This window comes from Penaeus chinensis, chromosome 7 (genome assembly GCF_019202785.1).
Source record: "Penaeus chinensis breed Huanghai No. 1 chromosome 7, ASM1920278v2, whole genome shotgun sequence".
In the NCBI taxonomy this organism is placed as follows: domain Eukaryota; kingdom Metazoa; phylum Arthropoda; class Malacostraca; order Decapoda; family Penaeidae; genus Penaeus; species Penaeus chinensis.
The window spans coordinates 43,864,079-43,876,578 of NC_061825.1; the positions used below are offsets into that span (position 1 = coordinate 43,864,079).

Here is a 12,500-nt window from a genome sequence, read left to right on the forward strand (position 1 = left end):
GAACAAGAGGAGAAAGGATGAAAGAAACAGAGCGACGAGGGAGGTATGGAGAGGTGAAAGAAAAGCGAGGACAAGGAGTGGGAAGATAAAAAGGAATATAATATTCACTACTTTGTTTCTCATCGAAAGTTATATAATTTGATCTGGAAGGCGTTTCATACGAAGAAAGTCGCCTTAAATCTTCTTCCATCGGGATAAATACGTACCGACGAAATACACGAAGACTTACGACTAAAAAATAAGCACCAATTTAAAGAACAATACTGATTCATAACAAAAAAAAAAAAAAGAAAAAAAAAAAAAAGAATCTTTTGACACAGACCGAGAAACTAAATCATCCCTAATCATATGTAAACCTGCGAACCTCACACGGACTCTCTGCCTTAACGATAACAATAACTAAAACAACCCTTTTTTCCCTCCAAACATCATCATCTTTACAATGTAAATCCCAGCAACACATCACGTAGCCGGGGATGATGATCAAACTTTGAAATTACATGCAGAAGCGGAACGTATAGATTAATATAAAGCTCAACTAACTTTATACTTAAAAAAAAAGCTTTTCTGTAAGCGGTTGTTGGGGGAGAGGACGATGGGGGTGGGGGAGGCAACGGCCCCCTGTCTCCGTTTCCCCTTCTGTTGGTAGGTGCTGGCAGCAACAGGGCTGTTGTGGCAGGTGTTTTCTGTTAAAAAGGAGTGAGAGAGAGAGAGAGAGAGAGAGAGAGAGAGAGAGAGAGAGAGAGAGAGAGAGAGAGAGAGAGAGAGAGAGAGAGAGAGAGAGGAGCGAGAAAAAAATAACGCTAATACATTTCCCGTAACTAATTATAGTACTCCGTCTCAGCCAAGAGCTGGCACTATGGTACTCTCGCGAGTATTTATAAACGAATGCCATTTAGAAACGACAGAGATGGGGGGAGAGATATAAAGAAAGCAAGACAGGAAAGAAGAAAGAGAGAGAGAGAGAGAGAGAGAGAGAGAGAGAGAGAGAGAGAGAGAGAGAGAGAGAGAGAGAGAGAGAGAGAGAGAGAGAGAGAGAGACAGAGAGAGAGAGAGAGAGACAGAGAAAGAGAGAAAGAGAGAGAGAGAGAGAGAGAGAGAGAGAGAGAGAGAGAGAGAGAGAGAGAGAGAGAGAGAGAAAGAGAGAGAGAAAGAGAGAGAGAAAAAGAGAGAGAAAAAGAGAAAGAAAGAGAGAGAGAAGGAGAGAAAGAAAAAGAGAAAGAGAGAAAGAGAGAGAGAGAGAGAGAGAGAGAGAGAGAGAGAGAGAGAGAGAGAGAGAGAGAGAGAGAGAGAGAAAGAGAGAGAGAAAGAGAGAGAGAAAGAGAGAGAGAAAAAGAGAGAGAAAAGGAGAAAGAAAGAGAGAGAGAAAGAGAGAAAGAAAAAGAGAAAGAGAGAAAGAGAGAGAGAGAGAGAGAGAGAGAGAGAGAGAGAGAGAGAGAGAGAGAGAGAGAGAGAGAGAGGGAGATGAATTTGGCGTAGATGCAAAAATTCTTATTGCTTTTATTCCCACCTTTTAAAAAATATTTGGACTCATAATGATAATAAGAGCGTCTCTCTCGCCCACTGAACTCTCGCCCTTGTGCATCCCTGACAGAAGGCGGTTCTTCCCTTCACCAACAGCTGCCACAGGATTCACGAAAGCTCGTATATATTATGATAACATTTGTTTTGCTCCACAATGTCTCTTTCCTCAAGATAGCGCTCGACTTTGGCCAACCTTAAAACCAGTTTTGTTCAGCTGCATCATATATTTTCGATGGAAGCCGCGCCTGCCGGTTTCATGGTCTATTTTTGTCTCTTCGAGCGATATATTTGAATGTATGTATGTGTGTTTGAGTTTAAATATACATATACATACATACATGCATATATATATATATATATATATATATATATATATATATATATATATATATATATATATAGTTTAGATGTTCAAACACACCAAATGAATACATATAGTTTTCATTGTAAAATAACATGTAAAAAGGCTTCCTCAATAATTTTCGGGAAGAATTAACTTCAATATATTCGGGCTTAAAAGATCACGCTGAAGAAAAAACAAAAGATTTGAGGATTTGGCGGGAAATTACGTCTCATCGACAGCCATTCGTTTGGTTCTGTTTTAAGCTTCGCCCCGACATTCAGTTACTGCAGGGTTCGATAAACAAATGATCAAAAGGGCTTTCTTATTGCCTTATAATAATTAAAAGCTTGTTGTGAGTCATGTCAATTGGATTCATCCCTAAAAATAGTTTAAACATTCAGTGGCATCAAGCGTGTCATCACGAGCCAATCACATTTCTTCTTGAACAGGCTCTCAGCCAATCACCTTCCACTACCATGGAGGAGGAGGAGCTTCCCTGCCAAGTTCAGACTGATAAAGTATACGTCCATTAATCTATATTCACATGCTAGTATATCTAAGTATTACACAGCATCGAATATTATCTACATTCATTTTAAACCAAAACACCCTGCTTATACTTAGAGCCGTTTTATCTACAGCCTGACTTGTGTCTCTGCGCTCTACACACGTCGCTCCATTCTTCTGTCATCTAATCCTTCTAAGAATCTTCCTTCTATTTCGCCTTCTCCACCATTTTCTACTTTTTTCTTCTCCTTCTCCCTCCCTTTCTTCCTTTTACTCTGCCTCATTCTTCTTCCTTCTATGCTCCTTTTTTTTTCTATAACCTCTTCTCCGCCATTTGCGCTTCTTTTTTCCCTCTTCGTCCTCCTCTCTTTCTCCCCTTTCACTTTCCTCATATCTTCTCCTTTTTCCTCTCCACCACTCTCATCTTCCTCTTCTCCTCCCCTTCTTCCTTATCCTTGTAGTCTTTGCCCCCCCCCCCTTCCCTCCTCTTCCCTACTTTTCACCACCTTCGTCTCCTTCTCTTCATCCTATCCACCCCCCGTCCTCTTCTATCCCTTCTTCTTCCTCTTTTCTTTCTTTCCATCCTCCTCCGCCTCCACCTCCTCCTGCTTCTTTTCTCATAAGAAGGATCCGTCACGGTAAACTGTCTTTTCCTCCCGATGTAACTTCAGTCTCCCAGCGGGCCCTCTAAATTCCCTCTCTGAAAGGCGACCGTCCGTTAGGCTTTTGTTTTTTGTTTCCGTGGATGTGTTTTGTGTCTGTTTGTGATCCCTGTTTGTTGTTGTTGTTGTTTTTTTTCTCCCACCTGCGACTACTTTTGTGAAGGATCGCACATTGACACACAAATGCAAACACAAACGCATAGACACACACATTCACACATGCCCGCGCTGATATTCATACAAGCACATGCACGAACGCACGCGCGCACACACACACACACACACACACAACACACACACACACACACACACACACCACACAGACACATTACAGATCAAACACCTGCAACCAATCGGCCTCCTTCGCATTACCCGGATTTCTCTCGTGGCGTTTCTTTCAGAATGGCCGGACAATACTCCCAAATATCATACGTCGCTGTACATATCGGCCGTGTCTTCTCTCTCTCCTCTCTCTCTCTCTCTCTCTCTCTCTCTCTCTCTCTCTCTCTCTATCTCTCTCTCTTTCTCTCTCTCTCTCTCTCTCTCTCTCTCTCTCTCTCTCTCTCTCTCTCTCTCTCTCTCTCTCTCTCTCTCTCTCTCTCTCTCTCTCTCTCTCTCTCTCTCTGCCTTACAAAAAAAACAGGAATTTAAGAACCCAAAATTATCTCCAGGCATCATTCACCATTCAACGACGCCCTCACCATCACAGGCGCAGAACCCCGCCAGCATTACCACCGTCACTGTCACCATCACACGTAGCTTTGTCGGGAGATCTGATTGGTGTAATAATAATAATAATAATAATAATAATAGTGTGGGTCGAAGCCAGCTACCGGTCATTCGCATATCGTTGGGGGAACCATCGAGGAAGGGGGAGGAGAGGGGGGAAGAGGGGAAAGGGGAGGGGGAAGAGGAAAGAAAGGAGAGAGAAGGGAGAAGAAAGAGAGAAGGGGGAAGAGAGAGGTGAGAAGAAAGAGAGAAGGGGGAAGAGTGAGGGGGAACGATAAGAAGAGGGGAAGAAGGGATCTGGAAGGGAGAGGAATCGAATTGGGGAGAGGCTAGGGAAGGGAGAGGGTGGGGTTTAGCAGCGAATTAGGGTGAGGGGAGAAGTAGGGGGGGGGGTAATGGGAGCGAATAGGGGGGTGAGGGGAAGAGGGACTGATGACCGCAGGGATATTGTTATTATAGCCGCGATAACACAGGATCCAGACCGGGAAATATGCGTTTGATGTGCTCCCGACAATGACCTCCGCGCGGAATGCTTTTGGAGTTAATCGTAGAAAACTATAAAATGTTGTCACAACGTGTAATATAAACATCGCAGGTGGGGGTTTGAACAAGAGGGAGGGGGGGGGGGGTGGAAGTGGGGGGTAGGGGGAAATTGGTTCGTGAAAAAAAAGGAAAAAAAATGTTTAGATCACATCAAATACTGTTACCCAAAGAAATGACCAGGATGACTGAAAAAACTGGAATGATATTAATTTCAATAACATCAAAGTCAGAAACTCAGTAACAGAATTACATGAATGGATTATCTCTCAGGTGAATAGCTATGCACGCTCTTACAACAATTATAACTTCTGCAGTTTATATCTTATTATTTAAGAATTCCAGCCACTTAACAGAATAATTAGTTTCAATATTTTTTTTTGTTTTATAACCTCCCCCCTCCCCCCCTCCCCCCCGCCACCTCCCTTCTCTCGCTAGCATTTCTCTCTTCATTAAGTGTTCAGTACCTCACACGTCATTAACTCCTTACTGCCTCCTCTAAATCATTATCGCTCTCCTTTCTCTCAATTTTTCTCTTGCCTTGCCTCTTTCTTCTTTTTTTCTTCTTCTTCTTCCTCTTCTTCTTTTTCTCTTCTCTCTTTTTCTTTTTTTCTTCTTTTTCTTTTTCTTCTTCTTCTTGTGCTTCTTCACCTCAGCCTTTCATCACTTCTTTTTACTTGTGTGGGCGTTCGTTTTCTTTCTTCTGCTGCTGTGTCTTTATCGTATTACTTTTCGTGTCTTAAATGCGTCTATTTCTTTCTTTCTTTCTTTCTTTTTTAGATTTTCTCTGCATTTATATAAATTTTGTTTCTCGTCTCCCTTATCTACTTATCTATATTCACCTGTCTTATCTCCTTTCGTACTTTCCTTCCCTTCTCCTTGGCCCACACCCTTTCCCTTCCTCACGCTCTCCCTCTTTCCATCTTTCTTTCATTTCTTTTTTCTTTTTTTTCTTCTTCCCCCCTCCTTGTCTCGCCAAACCTTCCTTCTTTGTCCTCCGTTCCTCCGCCTCTTCCTGTTTCTCACCCTTGCCCCTCCCCGGCCGCCCACCCTTTCGCAGCGAGGGTGATAGATAGCACCCTAAATAATGCAGGTTTGGAAGGTGGATTGGTGTGTATATATGCTGATCAATTTATTGACTCGGAAGAAGCCACCCTCTTTTGCCCTGTACATAATTCAGGCCTAACTTTTGCAACTATACATACACTCAGGCATCTTCTATTCGTAAACTTTTATGATAGGCGAGTGTAACAAGGTGAATTTCGGTTTTTTCCCCTCTTTTTGCCCTCGAATATTTACTCTTATTCAACCCTTTGCTGCCTTGCTTTCGCCGCTCTCTTGGATTCTCGATCACTTATCCTCTTTTTCTCTCTCTCTACTTTCATCCTTCTCTTCCTCCCTCTCTTCTCTGCTCTCTGCTCTCTCTCTCTCTCTCTCTCTCTCTCTCTCTCTCTCTCTCTCTCTCTCTCTCTCTCTCTCTCTCTCTCTCTCTCTCTCTCTCCTTCATCTCTTCATTTCATTTCCCTTTCCCTCTCCGACTGTCTCTTTCTCCACCTCCTTCTCTCCCCTTCCCCTCCTTCCCCTCCCCCCCTCCTCTCTCTCTCTTTCGATAAGGCTAGAGATAAAAAAGCCATGATTTCCTTCGGTCATAAATTTTCCCTCCAACCAACCAACTCCCTCCCTCCTTCCCTCCGTCCCTCCCCTCTTCCCCTCTTCCGCCCCCTCCCCCCTAAAAAAATCCGCATCTCCCCCAGGGTGAAGTATCCATCATAACCATAAAGAATCTCTATCCCCATCTCACCTCAACCTCCTCCCCCCCTCTCCCCTCCTTCTCCCCGCACCCTCTCACCCCCCCCCCCCCCCCCCCCGTCCTTCGATACTCACCCGATGGAAATGTTCGCTTTAATCCCCTTCTCCAAATTTTGTCGGCCTTGTGCCTTCCCCCAACCCTATTTTTTACCCTAACCCTTCCTTCCGTCCTTTCCCTCCCTTCCTTCACCCCTTCCCCCCCTTCCCCTCTTCCACCTTTCCCTCCCACCCCAACCCCTATCTGTTCTCCCTCCTTTGGTCCATCTTCCACCAACCCCCTCCCTCCCTCCCTCCCTCCCTCCCTCCTCCTCCTCCTCCTCCTCCTCCTCCTCCTCCCTCCTCCTCCTCCTCCTCCTCCTCCTCCTCCTCCTCCTCCCTCCTCCTCCCTCCCTCCTCCTCCTCCTCCTCCTCCTCCTCCTCCTCCTCCTCCTCCTCCCTCCCTCCTCCTCCTCCTCCTCCTTCTCCTTGCCAACCCTTCCTCTCCCCCTTACCCCCTCCCTCCCTCCCTCCCCAAGCATGAGAAGGAAGACAACACAATCTCCATTTTCGGATACCTGGGAAACATACGGGCTCCGTCAATTACCTCCTCCCCTCCCCCCCTCCCCCGGGCTTGTCTCATCCGGGGCCTCGCATATTTGCATATCTACTCACCTCAGATGCGGCTTCTCGGCGTCTTCGGCCCCTAGGTTGGGGGTAGGAGGTTGGGGGGAAGGGGGTTGGGGGAGGGTAGCAAAAGGGGCAAGAAGGGGTGCGTAGGAATTGGGATTATGTGGATAGGAGATCCGGAGGCTAGGGGAAGATAGGGGAAGGTAAGGGTAAGGGGGAAGGGTAGGGAAAAAAAGGTTAGGCAAAGACTGGGTCGGGATAAGGATAAGGTTAGCGATAGGCCCTGGAATAAGATCCAGATGGAGGATAAGAATACACATACGGAGCAAGGGTGAGAAGTAAGTGAAAGCTAAGGAAATAATTAAGAATAAGGGGATAACGGGACAGGAGGGGATGAGGCGTGACGAAGGAGGGATAGTTGGCAAAGTATAGCAGGAGGGGGGGGGGGGTCGTCGCAACACCAGGGCCCGAAGCTCCGAGGTCGTGGTTTATGACCCACGGGGCGGGATGAACGGATTATTTAGACAGCATTATGTTGTACTTTGTATGCATAAGAAATTACGGGACCCGCTCCTCGGCTGCATTCTGCAACATTCCCCCTTGGGAGCGGCTCTGGGAGGGAATGCATCGTAAGGCATAATGTAATGGTTATTCTTAAGCTGCAATGATGGCATGACGTAGTGTAATCTTTTAATGAGGCTATATACTGTGCGCGTGCATGTATATACATACACACATACACACACACGTGTGTGCGTATGTATGTATACGTGTGTGTGTGTGTATAAATATATATAATATATATATAAAATATATACATATATATCGTATATATATATATATATATATATATATATATATATATATATATATATATACATATACATACACATATATATATACACACACAAACCTTCTTATAAATGCGTAAGCAAAATGACAAATGAATAAGGTCATCAACGATGTTTTCGGAAGAGCCCTATGTATGTTTTTTCCTTTCAATTGTTAAATTCATTTAAGTTATAAATCTATTAACTTTCATTGAGATAAAGCTGTCTTTCTAAATTCCGCAAGATGAGGGAACATGAAGACCAAGATATACATAAAAGAAACAGAGAAAGCAATTGCCAGAAGAGCAATAACAGGAAACAACTTCGATGGATAAGGTCTCAAAGATCAACAACGTATTGACCTGACATGCCCGCCACCATGACGTCACATGCCTCTACCCCCCCGCTTCCTCCCTCCCTTATCACCTATCCTGGCCCTCCCTCCCCCCTCCCCCCTTCCCCCCCCACTCAGCCCTTCGCTCGTATCGGGTGCGCGCGCGAGAGAGCCAGGGGGAGAAGGAAAGGGAGGAGGGGGGTGGGGGGAGGGTCGAGGGAAGCGGGCGAGTGCGAAGGGCGGGCGAGAGGGTGCAAGCGGAAGGTGGCACCCTCGGGCGAGACAACAACCTCTTCTTGCAAGTTAGGGCAATCGGCAGGTCGGCGGCCTTCCCTCCCGTCTTCCCTGAGCCGCCGACGCCGCCGTCCTCGCCGCCGTCTTGGGGATCACCTTACCGGCGCGAAAACTTTCTTGAAGAAGGCTTTTACCGCGAGACACAGCGGCAGCCCGTGTCTTTTTTCTGTTATTTCAGTTCTGGACTATTGGTCTATTCATTTATTTATTTATCAGTTTCGTCTTCTTTTATTTCAGTTCTCCTTTCCTTTCTCCTTCTCCTTTCGATGCCGCCGTTAATAGTGTGTTTCATACGTGTGAGAAAGAGTCTATGTAAACCCTTACACTTTTATTCAAACATTAAATGCATCACCTAAAGACATGTAAAAAAAATAAAAATACACACCTTCATATATGAATCAACTTACACAAAGCTTGGACACGTAAGAGGAAAAAAACTCTTTACCTTTAGTACACTTTATACACACCTTTTACAGGAAGTCCACACACACACACACACACACACACACACACACACACACACACACACACACACACACACACACACACACACACACACTCACACAAACACACACGACGGGCGTACTCACCTGCGATACGACCGTAGCGCTGGAACATGCGCTCTACATCCGTCTTGGTGCACTGGAAGGTGTTGAGGTTGCCCACGAAGGTCCTGGAGTTGACGGCTTGCGGATCCTGAGAATTGGTCTGGTTCCCCACCTTACTCATCTCGCACTGACCAGACACTCATCAACCCAGCTATGGTGAGTCACACCCGCGCGACTGACCTCAATAACAAACGACTTATGGTGTGCAACTTCACTCAACCAATTGATTGGATTTTTTTGAAGAAGGGGGGTTTGGGGTTGGGGTGAATTTGCTTTTCTTTCTTTTTCCTTTCTCTCTCTCTTTCCAGGCACCGAGGTACGTCCAGGCACAAGTTTCTTCACCTAATCTGCAAAGAGAGGAGAAAAAGGGCGGATTTAGTTGCTGAATAAGACTGCGGACATATGCACACACAGGCAGACAAGCGCGCACGCACATACGCGCAGGCAGCGCACACACACACGCACGTACATACGCGCAATCAGCACACACACACGCACGCACATACGCGCAGGCAGCGCACACACGCACGCACATACGCGCAGGTAGCGCACACACGCACGCACATACGCGCAAGCAGCACACACACACACACGCACATACGCACAAGCAGCACACACACACGCACATTCAAGTAGGCAGCGCACGCACGCACACATGCGCACACAGACACACACACACACACACACACACACACACACACACACACACACACACACACACACACACAAAAGCAGAAAATCACTTTGTAATGGCAGTGATTTCTGAATCCCGTGGAAACCGCAAGCGAAGCTAATGACTTTGCGTTTCCGAAGAAAATGAGACACGGAAATATAATAATAAAAATAAGAAAATAAAAAGTAACAAGGAAAAGAACATATGCTTATAAAAGCAATAGTTTTCACCCAACCTGCCCACCTGTTGTTCCGTTCTTTTGCGCACACCTGAAATTGAAGAACAAACAAACAAACAAACAAACAACAAAGAACAACAACACAAAAAGAACAAATATCCTAAAGCATTTCTCCAATAGAAACAACGAAGAACAAACACAGTAACAATAACAACAATGATTACACGAACACTAGCAAACGTTTCTCTTTCTCTCTCTCTGTCTCCCCCCTCTCTCTTTCTTACTGTCTCCCCCTCTGACTTTCTTTCACTCCCACTACCTCTCCCTCTCTCTGTCTTTCACTGTCTCCCCACCTCTCTCTCTCTCTCTCTCTCTCTCTCTCTCTCTCTCTCTCTCTCTCTCTCTCTCTCTCTCTCTCTCTCTCTCTCTCTCTCTCTCCCTCTCTCTCTCTCTCCCCTTCTTGGCTCAACCCCCTCTCTCTCTCATAACCCCCCCCCCTCTTTCTTCTCTCTCTCTCTCTCTCTCTCTCTCTCTCTCTCTCTCTCTCTCTCTCTCTCTCTCTCTCTCTCTCTCTCTCTCTCTCTCTCTCTCCCCTTGTTGCCTCAACCCCATCTCTCTCTCATAACCCCCCCCCCTCTCTCTCTCTCTCTCTCTCTCTCTCTCTCTCTCTCTCTCTCTCTCTCTCTCTCTCTCTCTCTCTCTCTCTCTCTCTCTCTCTCTCTCTCTCTCTCTCTCTCTCTCTCTCTCTCTCTCTCTCTCTCTCTCCCTCCCTCCCTCTCTCTCCTTCTTGCCTACCCCCCCTCTCTCTCCTTCTTGCCCCCCTCCTCTCTCGCCTTTCCCCCACTCCCCCCCCCCCTCTCTCTCTCTCTCTCTCTCTCTCTCTCTCTCTCTCTCTCTCTCTCTCTCTCTCTCTCTCTCTCTCTCTCTCTCTCTCTCTCTCTCTCCCTCCCTCCCTTCCCCTCTCTCAGTGGCCGTTTTCCGAGTAGCGTCGTGCAGTGTTCGCCCTTGCACCGCCCGGGCCAATAGTACTTACCGCGAAGACCTATCCGTGGAACATTTTGTACTGAACGAGGGCAGGTCATGGGGTGCAGAGGCGTCCGGGGGTTGGCGAGGGGAGTAAAAGGGTGTGGGGAGCGTTTAGCATTCACACGCACATACCCGCTCATGTGAACGCACGGAAATACTCGCGCATGCACATATACAAATAGTCACAGACACATATACACACGTGGACATACATGACACGATATTAACATGGCATGCAAATCCTACCACGACAGGACGCTACGACTCAACCATGAACTCAACTGGAGAGGGCAACGTTTAGCGAAATACAAAAGTTTTTTTTTCAGGGGTAAATCGCCTTACTACAGCTAAAAAAAAGGATAAAAAGAAAAAAAAAGGATACTATCCAGGAAAAAAAGTACAGACGCAGACACTGACACGAAGAGTCATTATATATTAATTATTTACTAGGGTGTATCTAACCTAAAAAAAAAAATATATATATATATATACAAATATAACACAGGAATACAATTATCTCTTCCACACTCTAATGTGAAAAGAACCAAAAACAACAACCCCTACTAATGGTCACCTGAGCAAACAAAAAATCAGTCCACGAGTCATTAAAATAAAAACAAAACAAAAATGAAATAACACTTAACACAAACACACCTCGCCACAACACACGGACAGTAACCTTGGATATAATCTCCACTATTTTAAACCCATTAGCACTGTTAATCCCGACGCTGTGTGAGGATAGCTGTTATTGTTCTACCATTACATTTGCTCAGATAAACTTTAGGGGTCTGTTATAAGCCTATGTAGTGCCGAGGTGATATAGGTGCCCGCTGGAACCACTACACGATAAAATATTCACAACATTTTGTACCGCGATTTCCTCTTTGGGAATATCAGCGCCCACGTCAAGAATATCGATCGGTTGTGATCACGATGACAATCATTCCTCAAAAAAATATCACAAAAGGAATTTCCGCGAACAGAGCAAGAGAACAGAGAATAGAGCGGAGTACGGCGACCGTTCCCAATACTCGTAGGAGGCAGGCGGTTAAGATCGACACTGCCTGCACAGATGGGTCGAGGCGCGGGAGCCCAAACCCGTCTTGATTTCTGCTTTGCAATTTGCAACCGCGGAAGCTTATGGAGTAATATTAAGCGCACCTACGGCTCTCTTAATGGCTCACTGTATGGGATTTTCTCGTCCAGGAGCGTGCATGCAACTATGCAATATTTGAGTCAGCGGAGTAATGTGAAACTGGGCTGGCCAACACCGTAGATTATGTGACACGAAAATCCTTCTTTGTAGAAAATCCGCATTATATAATCAAACAGATTATAGGAGCTTATTTTAATAATCAGAAACTCTTCTTGATTTTAAGGGCGAATAAAAATAACCCTTCTCACGCAATATCAAAATTATCCTAAAACTTATAAGGGTCAGAGGTGTGTCAAAATCTAATCCCATTGGACGTGACAACTGTAATGCATGATGCTCGGGGTTTCCCAGGTCGAACATGCGATCAATTCATATTTCTCTTTTAGCGAAGAAATACTTCTGATGCTGATGACACAAACCATGACATGAAAAACAGGCGGAAATCCCGAGCAAATAAAGTCAGGGTCGATAGCATCCCCTAAGACACGCGTGTTCCTGACGGCGGGCATCAGCCCTGAACCCGAGGGCGATCACGAGGAGGAAAAGGGTTGAAGCCACGACAGATCCCGCCCCGTGACACTTCACACTTACCGGCCGTTTAGTCGTCCCACGTCACCCTTTCACTGACCACCTTTTTTCCACTCAGCTCTTTCCCCCTAAACAGGGCCGAAGAAACCA

At 45.8% G+C, this 12,500-nt stretch overlaps 1 protein-coding gene across 1 annotated transcript in view; it reads right to left on the minus strand.

Annotated features, from left to right (window-relative positions):
- The window catches only part of LOC125027077, a 396,417-nt gene extending 387,541 nt beyond the window's left edge, over positions 1-8,876 (minus strand). The window contains exon 1 of the mRNA XM_047615871.1: positions 8,769-8,876. The gene's annotated coding sequence lies outside the window, so the exon portion shown is untranslated. The remainder of the gene's footprint in view (positions 1-8,768) is intronic.
- Positions 8,877-12,500: the final 3,624 nt, after the last annotated feature.